The following is a 14702-nucleotide window of genomic DNA, read 5'->3' on the forward strand; positions in this document are numbered from 1 at the left end:
TCGTCGAGATAAACATTTAGTACAAGGCCTCATTGATGTTTACCCAGCTACAAACGCAACCTCCAAATTAATTATTATCTGAAACATCTCGGATTCATAACATATATTACTTAATAAACAAGCCGTATATTTCTCGAAACATAGTGTTCTGAAATTAAAACGGAATTTCCCCACAAAGAAAACATAACGATATATATGTATATTACTTGGATATGCGTTGCGCGTTTCTACGTGACATGATGAATTCTCTTCAAGATGGATACCCGGTTTTATTTCTCCGCCATACGGCTATTCGAGGGCTTATAAAGGAAGGTGCAGCCTTATAACGGATCGTTCCGGCCCGAGAAAGGAAATTCATATTTGTTTTTGTGTGAGACAACTTTCCTTCCACTTAATAACATTTCGTATACCGACTTTTACGAGGGGAGTTGAAGATCAGATATATTGATAATATTATAACGGCATATTGATACAAATGTAGTAAATTAAGTTTATCCTGTTAAAGATAATATCTTGCCCTGAATAGTAAACTATAACAGCCTATGAATGACACCTAATTTTTTAAAAATATTAGAGCATACTCCACCAAGGAGTTTGGTTTGGTTACAAAAGAGTACGTAGGCTCCATTACTATATTCTATGCCCTAATTTGATCTCATAATTTATTAATTACTTCTATTTACAAATTATAAAAACTTTATAGACTATTAAGTACACGAAACAAAGGGACTATCTGTTAGCATTATCTATAGTCAACATTTATAAATGAAGATGATTACAATGTAATATACAAATTAATTAATACTATGTTCTGTATTAAATTTAAAGATACGAAATATGGGCTAACAAGAATATTTCACATTTATCGTCAAAAGTCTTAATTTAAAGCGATTTGAATTCGAAAGACATGCTGCCTATTCTGATGTGTTTTAAGCATATTTTTTTAGTAGATTTTCAGTTAAGCATTACAATAATACGTCTTCCCTTTTACAGCATTATATTTAATACTAGGATTATTACGTCACGATCCAATGAATGTCTCTGTATACCTAACTGCATATATTATTTAATCTTTCATCTCGAATGAAATGGAAATCATCGTTTTATTCTCGTTAATAGGGTCTGATTGAAACTGTCAATGAAAAAGTGTCATCAAATCTGACCTAGATCGTTATGAAGTTCATATCTGATAATTGCATTGACACGATCGTCAGTTTTGAATTCAACTTTTTTATCTCTCGTTTCAAATCTGTCGAACTTGCTTTAGAAAAAAATGCCCTGGAAAAAATCATATTGACACATTTCTTTTATTGTATTTGTCAAGCAATAATTTTACATGGCGGTGGCTCTATAGAGTTTCATCAGGGTAGGTTATCATACTTAGTGTTATTGTGTTCAGATTTGAGCCAGTGTAGCTTCAGTCACGACATAATATCTTAGTTCCAAGGATGGTGGCTCATTGGAGATAATTTTTTACAACGCCAATGTTTGCAAACATTACTACGGATTTGAGCACACTCTTCGGATGACATTCACAGATCTATCTAAGCCATTGATTACTATTCAAGATAACTTATCAGTAGTAGTATTCAGCTCTTTGTAAATCCATGCATGCATATGGTATTGATTGAAAGAAAGTCGCTTCTTTGAATATACCTCGGATTGCAATCGTTGCGGAAACGAGGCGTCGTTAGGATTAAAATTAGTAGCGCCATTTTCACTTGAGGTGCAGTTAGTAGGTATGTGAAGCGGTTTTACTTGACTCGTTACAAAACATAAGTACAGTATAAAAGTTTATTAAAAACTTTCTTGTAGCAAGAAATTTAAAATTACACATTTCTAAAATATTGGTAGCTCAGATTGTTAATTAATTTACTGTATACGTCATTAGTACATTATGTAATACTTACGAGTAACGTATATTTTAACAGTACTTTTACTTTCATAACATCTAAAGAAAAAATTGGTAAAAGGCCGCGCAATATCTAGAGTATCTTACAGTCTTTTACTCATAAATATTTACTACAAAACTATTTTATATGATATCGAATACAAACAATCTTCTCTATGAAAAGAAGAGCTAAGCGAATAGAATTAATTTTACTGGACCACATCGAAGTAATCGATTTGCCTTGGAAATACGTTTGCTATGACTAACGGCAAACGTGGCTTACTCTACTTTTTTTAAATATTCAATAACACAATCTATAATACAAAGATTTTTCTTCGGGTAAGAAGTATCACTACTCACTAAATAGTACAAAAGAAATTCGCTTTCTCTGTCTCTATATATGCTAAAATCTTTAAAACTACGCAACGGATTTTGATGCGATTTTTTTATAGATTCGATTCGAGAGGTTTTTATATATGATACATTGACAAAATAGTAAAGAACACTGATAATTTAAAAAGTTTGTTTTGTGTAAATAAACATATTCTGTATTATATTTATTCATATGTAATGTGACAAAGGATGAATAGATTTGCCAAATTTAATCCATAATAATTATGGCGGCGAGAATTATTTATCTAATTAAGGCCTGAGGAGCATGGGCGAAGGCGTCTCTGTTGGAAAGTTTTGGAATTTATCGTCTTCTTCCGTCGGGACTTACAGTTCGTTCTGAAGTTTCTTAGTATTTTTACTTAGAGTAAAAGTAACGCTTTTCTCGTACGAATTACACTTAAAAGGGCGATTTCTTTACGCCTTTGCAGACACTTTGTAAATATTTTACGTAAAGGCAAAAGCTAGTGAATTTGAATTATCCCCAATACATCACTGTCTAGTGCTAGTGTCAGTTTCAAAAATTGAGATTAAGTACTAGTTTGAAAGGAAGGATATGAATGAAAAAGGTACAGTACCTTTAAAATAAAGTATTCTTATTTAATAAATTCAGTTCAACGTGAACACGTTTCAGATCCTTTTTATTTTTATATATTAAAATCAATTTAAACTACTAATTTTTTATTTACTTGTGTTTATAATTAATCTCATGATCGGTGGGAAAGAATAACATCGCGAGCAAACCCGTGTATCCACCCGCAAAGGAGCAATCTCGTGATATTTGCTCCAAATCTTTACAGGCTGTCATTGTACCTTTATATCCCATTTTTGAATGGAAAATAAGAATAACTAAAACAAATCAATGTAGTTTCAAAATCAGCGAAGCTATCGAACATAAAAGCAAACCATTCAATTTGTCATTCCTCAAATTCAAATCCGTTGAAATTATAACCACATAATATCCATAGAAAAAAATATTAATGCATAGTTTCGCTCAGACGACTACTATTTATTACACCTTCCTGACGTGTCTGAAGTATCGACGGGAACCGAGGGTAGTTTGATAAAAGCTAGTGTATAGGTAAGAGTCCTTTACGTACGTATAAAGGTCTAAAGGCGAACTAAAGAATATACGCTACGTATAAAAATGCGAAACACAAAACAAGTTTTAACGGTAAACTAATACCCGATTATAGATAGAAACGGTTTACGACATAATTACTGTTTTCTCGGACATTTTTATAGACAAAATGTAGAGCAACACCTTTTACAGATAATTAAAAAAAAATGGCCGTACAATTTGGAATAATAAATTAATTAAAATAACGAAAACGGCTTAACAATTCGAATGCCCTTTCTAACTTGTGTAAATTTCAAGTTTATAATTTTTCTTGCACCTTTCCATAAAGAAAAGTGTTATGAATTTTAAAATTAATTTAAAGTGGTTTCGTCGTGTATCTAAATTATTTTAAGACGTATAAAATCATAATTTATATGTTTTAATGAGCTACTCCGCTTGTAATTATATTCATTTAGACCGGACGGAAGAAAGAATTGCAGTGAAGGATTTCCGTATTTAATAACAGAAGCCAAAAAAAAATATCTCGGTCAAACCAATACCAAGGAGCCGCATTGCAGAAGTCGGAAATACTTTAAAATTTAAAAGAATAGCGTCTTCATTTAAGACAAATGACCTGACTATTATATTTCTATTTAGTTTTAATTGTGACAGCCTGTGGTTATAAGTTTATTCAAACATCAGAATTCATTTAACCTGATGACTTTTATGCTTCGTTATTTTGAAATTCATAATAGAACGTTTCATTTTTTGTGTATATACATTATACATACTAACGAGCCTAATCCGTCTCCTAGTACAATGTAATTATGATTTTTGTCTAATATAACTATAACGTTGGTATGCAATGTCCAAATTGAAGAAATATTTATGGCAAGAATTAATTAACAATGAATTATAAAACCTCATTACTCTATTGCCACTTTCACCGACACAGCTTAGTTAATAATACTCCCTGGCAAAATAATAAACGATATTTTAAGAAAAAAATATAGACATCGAATCATACTGGCAATTCTCAAGACTATCACGTTGTTCTATAAAAATTCTCAAGCTTATATAACAGTGCCCTTTTGTTCCACTTATAACAGTTTTTAAAACTATTTTCCACGACAAAAAGAAAAATAATTAATAATAAATTGAAACCTTTAATTTCGACGACATTCTCTTTGCCTCCATTAAAAGTCGTTATAAATAGTGTAATTGAATTGAGTCACAAACAAAAAACAGTATATCCATATAAGAATTGTGTTATGGTGATCAATACACGTAATATGTACATTTAATTAGGACACGTAATAAATTTAAGAGCATTAATAGTTGAAGCGACAACAAATTATCTTTTAACTAAATGTCGCTATACAGAAACTACGGACTTAATAGTTTTGGATAAGGGCAATCCATTAACAGCACATCCGTTCAGAGACACCTGCGTATAAAAAAAACGAGTTTATAATCGTCACGTTCGATATTAGTCGATTAATTAGTATAATGTTGATCCAACTTAGATTTTATCATTAAAATGCAGCAAAGATAAACACTTTCCCACATTCGAAAAGTCGTTCGTGTAATAAGGTATTTATAATTTCTGTATCTGCATTTTCGGTAGAGCCTTGATAACGCTTGTTCATTAACATGATACGTATCTTAAAAATGCATGAACGATAATACTTGTATCCATTTTATAACGTTATCAATGTTACTTTTTTTATGGCACACATTTATATGTACTTTTTAAATATCCCGACTTCCCACGATTATAATTAGGATATTACCTTATTGGTATACCTATATGAGGAATTCCTTCCATCAGTGAAAATTATATAATTTTTAATTTATCGTGTTCAAACAGACAGACAACTATTTTATATTATATGTATTTAATTAAAGATAAAACTACGAAACTTTTTTTAAATACAAAAATTTGTATTTTGTCATATCATTGTATGTATATAACTTTGAATGTAATTAATCTATCCATGTATTTATTGTACTGACCACACGAAATTCATAACATTTTACCTTTAACACAAATACCGACGTTTACAATTTGACATCCTTGAGAGGTTAAGTAATAAAATTAATTTAAAATTCGAATTCGAAATTCCATCGAAATCGGTTCATCAATTTAAGCGTGAAGCTGGAACAGACAAAGTTATATATGTACATTTATTATATTAGTATACATGGCGCGAACAAAAGACATTTTAAACGCTCCACACATTCATACCGATCCCCATTTCCCTATTAATCTAAAACAATATAAATAGCTTCAAGTTAGCGTCTAAAGTATGCAAACAATAGTCGTCCTTAATTCGTCCGTATATAAACACCCATTGTGATATACTAGAGAGCTGTCGAAAGCGTTTTATGCTCCAATTAGGCAAACCTCTCATATGTAAAGAAAAAACCTTTACAATTTCATAGCGTTACGTAAATTTAACTTTCGCTCGCGTATGTAACTCGACTGGTTTTCATTTATGCACATTGTTAATTAACTAAAATAGGTTTTGTTAAAATAGAGGTGCAGCAAAAAATATCATTATACTTAATTATGTGGAGACGTAAACAACAATGAATAGGTAGGAAGTTATTTCGAAACATCTTAGTTTTTGTGTAATGGCAAAATACTTCGAGGAATATTTGGTATTTTTATATAAATATTCATTATAGATAATATAATACGAAAAACAACTTAGATGGCCCAGTGGTAAGAACGCGTACATTTCAACCGATGATTGCAGGTTCAAATCTGGGCAAGCACCACTTAATTTTCATGTTCTTAATTTGTGTTTATAATTCATCTGTGGCTCGGCGGTAAAGGAAAACATCTTGAGGATACCTGCAAGTTTCTATGTCTAATTTGCTCCTAGCCTTCTCAAAGGGACAGAAGGAGGATTTATAGTACGTTGTTACTGTAGTGTAATATAATACTATGAATTATTAAGGAATTAACGCAGACTCATTGGGGACGGAAATTGTTAATAAACTAAATCAATATTAATATTAAACTGTGATAATTACAAAAACCAATATATGTAATATATGTTAATCAAATTTACATGAGATTCTAATTACCGGGAAGATCCTTGATTTAATCCTTACTACAATTTATGATATTTTTATCTGTATTTTAACTTAAGCAATAATTATATATGCCATTTATCAGAGCAATTTTAAAAGTTATACAGTTAGAAAAACATGCTCGAGTATCATGTACAAAAGTGAAAATAAAAGCAACTTCCATGGTAAAAGGTGTAAAGTACAGAAATGTTAAATTTATTCGTACAAATTGTAGTTTTAAATTGATTATATTAACAGACTTATTAGGCAAGTATATTTAATTATACAATTTTTAATAACATTGAACTTCACATAAGTATGAGCGCTATTAATATTTTTTGCACTCCAAACCATCTCGACGTTTCGGTAATTATGCAAATAACGTTAAGAATAAAAATAAAAAAAAAATAACTTGAATACAATTGGTAATAACGTTTCATATGTATTAACAGTTTTTGTAAAATAACCTTTTCATAATAACCAACCAATACCATGAATAATGAATTACATTATACGCAATATTAACGTGTCTGATACGTTTATGGAAGTAAGTCATGCGATTATACTACGGATGAATGCAGACTAAATGTTTAAAGTTACTTTCGTAACGTTATATATTATATTAAAATATCCTTACCAATGTTATATATGGGAAAGAAAATGTTACACTTTCACGTTCAACGAATCAACCAATTATGAAATTTTGCATATGTCTTATCAGAGGCACAGTAAAGGATATAAGGTAACCAATATTACCTCACGAGACACGTAAGCAGCGGGCTGAATCTAAGTAAAACATGTAATACCAAAATACATTTAGCATTCAAAACATACATAGATATGTAAATTTGACAGACTGAAATGGATTTCAGATTAGTTCTGGAAACGTAGATCACAGGTCCAAGTTTATAATTATACTGGGTGTTGATAGATATATATCTAGACATCAATCTTCCTACAAAACAACAGCACAGAGAAACGAGCTCCCAAACTTTGCCCTAACAAGCGAAGAAACCCATTAATAGGCTGTTTTTTATCTAAACTCAAACGGTACTTACAAGACTAATTTATATTTATTATAGTCGTATACTATGACAGAAAGCGTTATATGTGTTTTTTATTTTCATTAGAACATTCTACATGTTTAAATGCTAGAGGCAACAATGAATTAAGGATTATGTCTTCTCGATTTCTGAATAAACGTTATGTTGACCCGCAATTACTTGTTAACTGACCATATAAAATTAAATATATATAACACACTTGTACCTACATAGGATTCAAAACAGTTTATTTTATTGAACTCGAATAGAATGAGAGATAAACAAATGATAACTAATATGTACATGAGCATTACCTTTCAATAATATCTAAAAGAGTTTATAAATAAATACGTATTGAAATCTCTTAAGCTCATTTGGTTTTGAGCGAGGATAGGGGTTCGACTAAGCTGATGAAGTCGAGTTGGGAACTGGATGAAGAAATCTTCGAAAAAGTGACGTTTTCGAATTGACTTATCATACGAAAGTTAAAGTCTTACTCTAAATATATTCAATTGTAAAGAAACGGGGATAAAACAATTGCTTCCAGGGTGTCAAATACAAATAAACACATGGTAAACACAGACTGTAGGAAGTCCCGCTGAGATTTGTCCGCCATTTATTTCTTTTCAGAAAGAAACACATCAGGTCGAAACGTATTGCTAAATCTTTGAAAATCAATAAAATGTAACACTTCTATTACTATAGAAATATATTATGTTGAATCTCAAATAAATAAATAAATATGAGACAACATCACATACATTACTCTGATCCCAATGTAAGTAGCTGAAGCACTTGTGTTATGGAAATCAGAAGTAACGACGGTACCACAAACGCCCAGACCCAAGACAACATAGAAAACTAATGGTAATCTACATCGACTCGGCCGGGTATCGAACGCGGGACCTCAGAGTGGCGTACCCATAAAAACCGGTGTACACACCACTCGACCATGGAGGTCGCAAGGAGGTTCAAAGCATAGAAGTAGTAATAAGAGAAGTTGATCGTTATAATAAATCTACGTTCAACTTTGACAGCGGTAATGGACCCTAGAAAGGTCACTTCCGTAAACCATCGTTTAGAGGTTTTAAACTAAATAATGAATGCATGGAAAAGTACAAGTTCCAAATTGCTCGGACGTCGTAAAGCTATTAGTAATGAATACGTGGGAGCAAACAACAATGACAATGGACTTAGATAGGATTCTGCGATTACAACGTAATTATTCTTTAAACACTTGGTAAATAGCTCTTCGAATTCACGTATAAATAATATTAATTAATTTCAGAGAAAAAGGCAAGAAATGATTTATCTTTACGCGAGTGATCAGAGTATCCGATAGACACTAGAAACTGATTGTTAAAATTAAAAGCAAATTTTAGCAATTAGGCACCAACTACGAGATCTCACTCACTTCTCACAAAATATAAAAAATTGTTTGACAGAAGATTATCCGGTGAGACGGTAGTACATTGAAACATGACAATAGAATTATAGATTAAATATGGAATTACTATAGTTCGTATTCAGCACTTCAGCTTAAAACTTGTGTTAGGAGTGGGAACAGGATCGATCCTGCGATTTTTACATCGCTAGACAATTTGAACCATTGCGCTACTGACGCTTATATTGTAACCATCAAATATAAAAATAAATAAATGAGTGTAAAGTTTTTGGCTTTCAACATTAAATTATACCGTTATTTAGACAATTTTAGATAATTGAGCTGAATTATTATGGGAGATAAGAGCAAATAGCATTTAGTAATTCGCAAATTGAAGACGGTTTGCGGTTAACGTGACAACGAATAACGATCCAGAGTAATTAATGAAACACTTCGAGCGAAATCAGCTTAAGGGAATGTAAAGTGAATGAAATGAAATTCTCTGAAGTGATTCTAATCTCAGAAACGCAATAACCTGAGTGGTCCGTAAACAGTGTGTAACTCTTTCAATCTTTGTATACAAACAATAATTTCCATCATGTTTCCGCAGGTCAGGAGTGATTGATGAGACGATATGGCAATTTTCTTTGTAGACTAACCAGTACGCTTTTAACTCAAACGGCTTATTGCTTCCTACTTATATGATCAATCGTGCGTAGAACTTATGTAGCGTAACCGGGCCCATTTGTATATCAAAATTTTTTTTTTGTTTAAAAAACCATTTTATAGCTTCATGATTATCCAAGAGCCAAGAAGAATAAATGCCCAACCCAAGGGACTGAGAAGTGTTATGTCCAAATGTTTTGCTCTAATTGAAGAGCTTTCTCCAGCAGTAAAACAACTTGTGATATGTGAACGTCAAGATTTAGTATTTCAAATGATACAGCTATATTTATCTGAAAGGACTAAATGTTTGTATCCACAGGACGAAAACAATCAACGTCAAGTAAAATGTAACTTGAAATAGGTCGATCCACTGAAAAACTGCAAAGCGACTACAAATTATGCAACGTCCGAGATAATTACCCTTTGAATCTACGTGCTTATTACGCGCATTTACCTGAACATGGAAACCGAAGCGTATATATAATTTCTAAACAAACGTGACCACACGTGTTGAGTGGTGACGGTTGGATTATTAAACATAGTCAGTATAACATTAAACATGGATGCTTTATCTATGTGTTTTGCAACAATGAGCAGCCGTTGATTGACCACACACATGTATTGTTAGCTCAGTGCATTATTACAATTAGGTTTTGCCCAAAACAAACAAATAATGATATCACCAATAACATTAAACTATTCCAACAAACGAAGGCTACATTTTCAGCGGTCTGGTAATTTTTTTTTATGGTATAGGTTGGCGGACGAGCATATAGGTTACCTGATGGTAAGTGGTCACCATCACCCATAGACAATGATGCTATAAGAAATATTAACTAATCTTTACATTGTCAATGTGTCATCAACATTGGGAACTAAGATGTCATGTCCCTTGTGCCTGTGGTTACACTGGCTGACTCACCATTCAAACCGGAACACAACAATACTGAGAACTGTTATTTGGCGGAAGAATAACTGATGATTGGGTGGTACCTACCCAGACGGGCTAGCACAAAAACCTACCACCAAGTTCAATATAGGAACAAAATATTTCGTTACAAACGCTGTTAATAGTCGACATATCGAAAGCAGTAGTTATTGTAACAAAAGAATTTTTCACGCCGCGCTGTAGCTATCAGGTATAGTGGACGTATAAAATCGATTTCCACTTCAGTAAGATGTGGCCCTGCAATCTGTTGCAGACGGTGAACACAGCCGGTCAGTGCACGTATCATACGCTCAATTACACTTGCGACGCGGACCTCTGTCCCGAGGATTAGACCTTCACGTGGTGCAACCTTTGTGGATGCATCGTAGAGACTAATGAGATAGATCGCCTGAACATAATCAGAATAATAAACATGAGCGAGTCAATTTTATTCATATATTCAACATGGACGACGAGGATATAATCTTCAATGTCACTCGAATTTATTTATTTCAATTAATATTCTGTTCATTAAATCTATAGATAAATAGAATAGAGCCATATTTTGTGTTTTTGCCTTTAAAAAATACCTTAATCTTCGTCTAGTTTAGGACAATTTTTCTACTAAATATGAACTATATATTGGACATCAAAGCCATTACTCTGATTCCAATGTAAGTAGCTGACGCATTTTTGTTATAGAAAATCAGAAGTAACAACGGTACCACGAACATCCAGATTCAAGACAACATAGAAAACTAGTGAACTTTTTTCTTGTAACTCGGCCAGAAACCGAACCCGAGACCTCGAATTGGCGTATCCATGAAAACCGTTGTACACACTATTCGACACAGAGGTCGTCAAACATTTTATACATATTACAATCCAAAATTGAGTTGAAAATTTTTTGCAATTCTACAAATATGGTTTGACGTCTACCATAATCATCACAGCGTAGATTTAAATACAATTTAATGTTTTTTTTTACTCAAAGCAAATGTGCAACACGATTAAGTGTTCAATGATGTTTATAGTTTCGTACCGAGAAACAAATCGCTAACAATCTTGTTTGCGAGCGCTTCGCCATAACAGGACAAGATATTTTATGCAAGTAACTCAGAAAATGTGGGAAAAAGTGGAGACGATTGAAACCTGCTTACCGTAGACACGATAAAAACGTAAACCGTTTATGCAGCTGGTAGTATACCCTGTGAAAATAATTTAAACAACGTAGGCAATAATGAAATTTTGTTGAGAATAAATTCGAAAAATGCGAGTCTTTGTCAGCAAATGCAGACTAAATCTCCTCGTGAGGTACTACAGTGAAACATTTTAGCTTTACGTTGTCAAAGGCTTCGGAATGACGCGGTTGTTTTAAGCTTAAAACACGAACGATTTTTTAATACCTTTGCTTTAACAGTGTTTTAAAAATCGAATGTTTTTAAAGGATCTCTTTTTTTTGTTTTACAATTACAGTGAAATAAATGGAGATCCCCATTAAAAAATACAAAATAATAAAAGAGAATATAAAGTGGAACAAAATTTCTTGAAAGATATTGTATATGTATTATTGTGTAAGTTATATGATCTTAAAAAAATGTTTCAAGTTTTTCTTTCATATAAAATTTAGAAGTGATTCAAATACTTAAGACTTGCTAGACTTAGCGGCGCTGGTCATACATTATTAGGTCCTTGAACTTGGGACTAAATTACTAAAGTATTTATAACACTGCGCGTGTTACAAACTAAAGCATATTTGCTCTCAGCGAATGCATGAGTAAGTCTAAATTGAAGTTAAATATAATATATAAATATTCATTTTAAATTCAGTTGCAAAAATTTGACCGACAAACAGAAAGTTAAATAATAATTTGTTTATAAATAATATTCAATATAAAATAACATCTGGCAATTTGCATTTTTTTTTATAATAACTTTGTGTAAAATTAAGTACGTATATAAAATAGTAATAGTAGGTCCCACTATATTATTCATTAATGCTAATTGTATTTCTCTGTGGACCGTAATTTCTAATCTCGGGTTGAAAATTAAACCAATTTCGTTAAATCAATTTATCCTTGCATAATTTAAATAATATTTAAATGAACGCTATCGTACATGCAGTCAAATTTTTGGATCATTCTAAGATAATAAAATAAAAAGTATATGGAATGCGCTAACATTATAGTGAAGCAACAGACACAAACAAAACAAAAACAAAATCTTGGTAGTGCGAAAAGTCGCGTCATTTTGTGAATACGTCAAAAAAATTGTCTTTGATTATTGACCTATTAGAAATTCCTTCTTACTACATACACTAACGCTTTAGTTGCTTCACTTAATGTTCTTAATGCTCACTCTGCCTTTACATTACAATCTGAGGAAATGTCGTTACATTATCGCTCTTATAAATAGAAATAGAAAAAATAGAAAAACAAACTGGCTGCTTAGTGATGACACTCTTAATAAACATGCATTGAATTAAAAAAAAAAAGTTTCTGCCTTTATTGTCAGAGATATGGAATGCCGTCTACATATAAGATGACCAAACCGCGGCTCAGCTGCATTCTTTAGCATCCGATTGGCCCAGTTATTTATGTATTCATTTTTTGTAAGTTAGTAAGACAGGTGTTCAGATGTTCGAACAATACCCTCACTTGAGAGTGAGTCATAACGGAACGCTGATGGAGTAAATGGAATAAAACAATTGAAAACTGATTGTCTTTAAATGTGTTCTATTCCTTTAAGATTTTAACATATCGTTATACAGTAAAGTTATAATATTTAATGTTATTCGGTACAAATTGTGCAGTGAATTTAATCTTTTGATAGTGACCTAGTATATAATAATATATAACTCAGTCCTCCAGAGATAATCCCAGCGTCAAAAAAGACAGAAAAAAACAATGCTCATCTGAAGTATCCACTATGTACACGATATTTTGATATTCCTCCATAATGTAAAACATTAGTCAAATCCAGTAACCCAATATCGGACAAATTACGTGGAAAGATTCCCAACGAAGGTACGTGACCGGGGGCGGCCTGTGCGTATGGCATGTCGATATTCGGTCAACGAGCCCCAATGGGCTTTCAGAACTTAATAGTACGGAGGAAAGTTTATCCTGACCAATTGATCTGCCAGACAGACTCAGAGTATGTATAACAAGTTAAGTGAGATGAACTTTGTAATCTATATTCAGTATTTGTAAGCTGTATTCCACGTATAAGACTCTTAATAATACAGACAATGTTAAAAGTGTAGAAGCAAAACATTTGCCATTTAACTATTCATTTATAAAATGGGACTCTTTGTTCTAATTGTTCTATAACCGTCACACAATGGCGTTTTTATTTTTGTTTTAGCCTCGGTGCCGTCCCTTATTCATTTTTTATAGCTTTAAATACCCCGTGTCACCAAATTTAAAGACATTTTATTTCGAGCGTAAAACCATTTAAACCGAGGGCTTTAGCATTAAACTGGTACATGCCTTAAAAGGATAAATATACATTTAAATGTAAATTCTTACTCTTATGTATCTTCTAAAATAAATAAATCGACAAATATTTTTACAAAGTAGCAACACTTGATTTTCAGACCTGTTATATCAGTGCTAATTTTATACTAAGCTGATAAAAGTCTTTGGGCGTGAAGCAATCCCTTTAGACGAGTGCGCGGTAAGCTGTATTAAACCTTGGAAGCCAATAATAAGATACTGTTGTATTGATTCCAACATGCTAACACCGACACAGAACATGCAAGAATATTCCCCTTTGTATACAAAAATAATCAACTAAAGTAGGTCTAAAAACACACACAAACCTCGGAGTCTGCTATTAACATGATGTGAGAAATCCTTGGGACGAAGGTTCACGTATTTAGCTACTTATTGTATTGACGAACGAATAATAATGTAAACTAATGTTAGGTCCGTTGCATAATAACTGGAATTATATCGAAACGAATCGCCCAACGGGGAACAGCGACACTGTCAACTGCTTCACAGGAGTTCATTATGTATCACCCCTCGACCGGATCAAAGAAATTGTAACCACTTTCATTGTGCCACGTCACCTTTTCATTACTCATGTTCGAATTAAATTCCAAGCTATTTCGTTTTACATTTTTTGCTCCTATTCAAAAATACTGACGATTATACCAAAAAATATTCAAGGTCAAAGTCCGCTAATACCCATGTATTAGCTAGCATATATTTTCCATAACCATAAAAGGTCGATGATCTAAGTTCAGTCATGCA

General features: G+C 32.3%; 1 protein-coding gene across 4 annotated transcripts in view; it reads right to left on the reverse strand.

Moving 5' to 3' along the window:
• LOC124536045 (tyrosine-protein kinase Src64B) overlaps positions 1-14702 on the reverse strand; it is a 75546-nt gene that overhangs the window by 31839 nt on the left and 29005 nt on the right. The window lies entirely within an intron of this gene.

This window comes from Vanessa cardui, chromosome 16 (genome assembly GCF_905220365.1).
Source record: "Vanessa cardui chromosome 16, ilVanCard2.1, whole genome shotgun sequence".
Classification (NCBI taxonomy): Eukaryota; Metazoa; Arthropoda; class Insecta; order Lepidoptera; family Nymphalidae; genus Vanessa; species Vanessa cardui.